This window comes from Enhydra lutris, unplaced genomic scaffold, assembly GCF_002288905.1.
Source record: "Enhydra lutris kenyoni isolate GAN:26980312 unplaced genomic scaffold, ASM228890v2 scaffoldscaffold14, whole genome shotgun sequence".
Lineage (NCBI taxonomy): Eukaryota > Metazoa > Chordata > Mammalia > Carnivora > Mustelidae > Enhydra > Enhydra lutris.
The window spans coordinates 31,819,824-31,824,999 of NW_019154098.1; the positions used below are offsets into that span (position 1 = coordinate 31,819,824).

A 5,176-nucleotide genomic window follows, 5' to 3' on the forward strand; every position below is an offset into this window, starting at 1 on the left:
AAATGAGGCAAGAATTTATCATTTTTTATATTTGGATAATCAATTTTCCAAGAACCATTTATTTATTTATTTATGTAACCAAAAAGGAACAGTAGCATGGTTTTTAATGAATTTTAGTCCAGATTACAAAGCAGGGCACTAGTTGTGCCCCAACTTGTTAGTGCACGTATGAACAACTTTTTGTTCCCCCATAAAAGCAAGTAACAAAAGTATATCAGATGAACAGGATAAGATATTTGAATCTAGTTTTTAAAAATCAGCATGGATAGTATTACTATTGCAGTGTAAAAGACTTTCTGTACATTTTGTTCCATACCCACCCCATTTATCAATTCAAATTCTAGGACTTTCCTAATCAAGAGATTTTGTGGGAGAATATCTTTTGAGACTTTTAGTGTACAAGGGTAATTTTTCTTGGTTTTACTCTTGATGTCCTTTACCTCTGTCACTGGGTGAGTGAAGGGGCTGGCACAGTTCTTCAGGAATTCTTCTGAGGCACTTTCACCATGATAGTTTTCACTTAAGTATATGTTTTCAGCCCATACTCTCCCAGCTTCTGACCACTCTGGACATTTTGTAGCCACTGAGTGGTGATTAGTCCCCAAACACATCATAACAGTTGACCCACACTGTGCCAGCATGGAAGGCCTGGGACAGATAATTGGCCTTGTCCAAGTCCTTGGTGAAGACAGCTGCAGCCACACATGGAATTGTTGGCTTTCCCAGTGACTTCCTCTGTGGTCTTGAACCTCAGGATCTGCATCGTTGGCCCAAAGATCTCCTCCTTGGCAGTAGTCGTGCTGTCTTATATATCTCCAAATGGTGATGGTGGGCTAGGCAAAGTAGCCACAATCAGAAGTCACCCCTCCATCAAACAGCAGCTCTGTCCCTCCTCCCTCCCAGATCTGTATAACCAAGGACATTCTTAAGCTGAGTTTCATCTACCTGAGATCCCTAGTTGTCAAAGGGTTCCCAACTATACAAGACCTGACTAGGGTGATGTTCTGCTTCATAAATTCAGTGTAAATATCTTCTTGTACAAAGATCTGGAAACCTGTACAGTAGCACTGACACTGGTTGAGGAAAGGGCAAAGGGGGTCTGCTCCATGGCCCAGTTCACGTCTGCATCTGACATGATGATACTGGCACACCCCCCCATCAACTCCAGGGTCACTCTCTTGAGGTTACTACTTCCTGCAGTAACAGGGACTAGGTGGTCAATCTCAGTGGAGCCTGTGAAGGCCGCTTTGTCCACATCCTCATGGGAGGTGATGGTAGCCCCATCTGTGGGATCAAAATCTAGGAATAATACTAACCATGCCAGGGGGAAAGCGAGCCTCCTTAATGAGGTTGGTCACATAGAGGGTGGTGAGTGGAGTCTGCTCAGCTTCCTTCATCACAACCTTTCCCATTGCCAGGCTGGGCCCAGTTTCCAGGCTTGCATCAGGAACTGGAAGTTCCACACAATGATCTGCCTGCACACTCTGATAGATTCATGGTGGATGTAGCTGAAAAAGTCCCCATCCATGGAAATGGTTTTCTCATCGTAGTTATCAGCCCAACCAGGATAATAATGGAGGATTTTGAGGACCATGTCCATATACACCAGGTAGATGACATAGAACTTGCTGTTACCCAGGGTCTCCAAGGCTGCCAGGGAGGTCCAGTCTTGCTCAATCAGATCATCCAAGCTATTCACCAGGTGGGCCCTCTCAGACATGTCCATGTGGTGCCAGGGTGAACCCAGCTGAAAGGCAGCCAGGGATGCCTTTACTGTGCTGTCCACATTTTTCTTGTCTCCTTCAACTACTTGATAGATGACTTCTACCATGGATGGATTGACGGTGAGGAATATTCTTGCTAACAGCATTTTGCCACTCATTGTTTATGAAGATCTGGTTGTAGAAGACTTTAAGGCTGCTGGTTGGATGGCAGCAGTAGACACAAGGTGATGCCCCAGGCTGGGCCTGAGGCTGGCAGCATGCAACATGTGGTAGGAGTAGGCATGCAGGACCTCCAAGAATCATTTATAATTTTCGGTTTTTTGCTAGTAACTTTGTACTAGCACTTCTGTCACAGTTCATGTTCCCATATATGTGCAGCCTTATTTCTGGGCTCTTTATTCTCTTCTATAGGTCTTTTTCTGTCTAATTCTGTGGTACTACTGCACCATCTTAACTATTATAGCTATGAAATTTTCATTGACATGAAAAAAAAAAACTTTTTAGTATCATTTTTCCTCAATTTCTAATTATAGTGCATTGTCATTAGAGAACATAATTGGTATCATATTGAGTCTATAATAATTATTAAAATGAGTCTTTTTCTATCTCTTTTGGAGTAGTTGCTAAGTAGTTTGCAACACTCAGCCCAAGAACTACATTCAGGGAAAATATGTGTGGGAAGTGAGGAGAGAGAACTTCTTTCCCCTCCTCCACAGGTCAAAGAAAGAGATATCTTTTATACTTATTAAGGAGCTTTAAGAAACAAATAAGGAGATTAATTCCAGTCTCCTGGAGCTTGAATAGCGATTCTATTAGTAGAAAGAGGGGGACATTTATCATTAGAGGCAGTAGTTCAGTGTAGAGGGAATAAACAACTAGGCAAAGAGGCACAGCATGCATCAGGGAGCCATAGCCAAGTGTTTCCAGCTGGGGAATCTTTGAGGAACCCCTTGGGACTACCCTCAAGAGAAACATTCAACTTTGAACATCCACTGGGCATCAACATAGATGTGCATAATAGCTGGCAAATAAAAGTTTTCTCTCTCCTCTTCCTCTCCCACTTTTGTCCACCATCAAATTGAAAATCAGAGGATATAGAGAAAGAAATATGAGAATGGATGGAGGAAACAAACAAGGAAATAGTACAACTAAGCATGTCTCTTTCCCCTATGTTAAGCTTTCAGTGAGAAAGAGGAAAATATTTCACTTAAATGAAATTGGGAATTTTTATTATTCCCTGTAATATACATTCTTTTTAGTACATATGAAGCATTTACAAAAATACAAAAAAAACCCTCAATACATTTTAAAGAATAAATATGATAAAAAAACTCTCCTCTGATGATTACAAATTATAAATTGATAAGAAAATTAATGCTTTAGAATCTTATGTTTTGGGAACACAAGACATATTTTCAAACACTTGTGTTAAAGATTATGATTCCTAGAAGGACATCATATTAGTAGTACTTCCTTCAAAAATATACAACCTGAATCTAATCATAAATAAACATTAGACCAAATAAAACTGAGAAACAGTCTACAAAATAAATGACCCAAATTCTTCAAAATGCCAATATCATGAATAACAAAGAAATTGCTAAAGAATTATTCCATATTGAAGGAGGCTAAAGAAACATAAAAGCTAAATATAATGAGTGATTCTGGCTTAGACTGTGGACTAGGAGGGGAAAAAGCTATGAAGGTCATGACTGAGGCAAAAGCAAAAACAAGAGAGCATTATAAACAACTTTATATTAATATCTTTTAATTTCTTTAAAAGTATAAAGTGTCAAAAGTTAATCGAAAGTGAATAGAAATATCAAATAAGAAATATTAAAGAAACATAGTACAGTCAACATCTTTCCCCCACCTTGCCCCCCAGTAGTCCTAGGCTTTACAGATGAGTTCTACCAATCTTTCAGACACAGGTAACAGTGACAGAAGCTGCCCAAGGAAATAACAAATGCTGTCTGGACTAATGGGCAGAGATAATATTCAATTAATTCTTACTTACACAGTTGTATTAGTTGCTTACATTCTGATTGGCTGTGTTCCATAATGATTAAACCGTGAATATTGTGATTTTTAATGATAGTTTGATTATTTCTCAGGAAAAGTATAATGAGAATTCCAAAATGAGATGACAAAACAACAAATACAATTCCACTTATGCATTTTGATGCAAAAATACCAAATAAAATTTAGCTTTAAAAAATTCAACAGTCTTTTATTTTTTTAAATCATGCATTGTAATCGCTTAATATTATCCATGGAGAATTCTGTATAAAAAAATCATTCAATGAATGAGTGATGTCAATGGAACTTGTGAACCAAAGGTCACTTAAAATATTCTGCATAAAAGCAACAAGAACATTAGCAAAAATTGTCCAATTAACTTTTTCTGAACCTAAAAGGTAACTAAAGGCTAAAACAATCTGGGGAGCATTTATTCAAGAACTGTTGAATTGGGGCACCTGAGTGGCTCAGTGGGTTAAGTGTCTGCCTTCTGCTCAGGTCATGACCCCACGATTCTGGGATTGAGGCCTGCATTGGGATCCCTGCTCAGTGGGGAGCTTGCTTCTCCCTCTCCCTCTATCTGCTGTTCTGCCTGCTTGTGTTCTTTCTCTCTGTCAAATAAATAAATAAACCTCAAAAAAAAAAAAAAAAAGTTGAATCTCAGTAACAACATTACCTTTCTGGCATATGAACTTGGCCTGCTTTCATACCTCACTCCCCAGCTCCATGGTAGCTTTAAAAACCAATTCCATAGTCACAGGGAAACCAAGAGCATCAGTCACTGGAGAGAGGAAAGGGTTGGAGTTTCTCCAAAGCTCCAGGTAAGTGTCATTATTTGACTTGTCTGGCAGTTCGCATGAAATCATCACTAAAATGGCTTGTCTTTATTTGAACTGACTCAAATTTGCCTAATGCAAAGTTTTGTTTGTTTGTTTCCCATTAAGCGACTTGCCAAAGACATTAAGCAACAATCGTTTAATCTCTTAGCTTCCTGAAACACCAATAACGTCTGGGGCAAACAACAAACTGGTCAAACAACTTAAAAGGGAAGAAAGAAAAAAAGGAGGGGGTGGAATTCTGGAATAAAAAGTATAATATCTGCAATAAAAATTTTATCAGAGAGACTCAAAAGCAGATTTGAGCTGGAGGAAGAAAGAATCTATGAACTCGAAGGTAGTTCAAGGAACAGATCTGAGGAACAGAAAAAATGAATAGTGAATACAGGCTCAGAGACCTAGGGCATACCATCAAATATTCCAACATATACATAACAGAAGGAAAGAGAAAGTGAAAATAATATTTGAAAAAATAATGGCTGAACACTCCCTAATTTTTTGGGAAATATTAATTTACACATCCCAAAAAAGTCAACAAACTTCTAGTAGGATAAGCTCAAAGACATTTCCACTTAAACATATCAAAATCAGGGCTGT

At 38.6% G+C, this 5,176-nt stretch overlaps 1 pseudogene; it reads right to left on the bottom strand.

The window, feature by feature from the left end:
• Positions 1-478: 478 nt before the first annotated feature.
• Positions 479-2,027, bottom strand: LOC111146488 (annotated as a pseudogene).
• Positions 2,028-5,176: the final 3,149 nt, after the last annotated feature.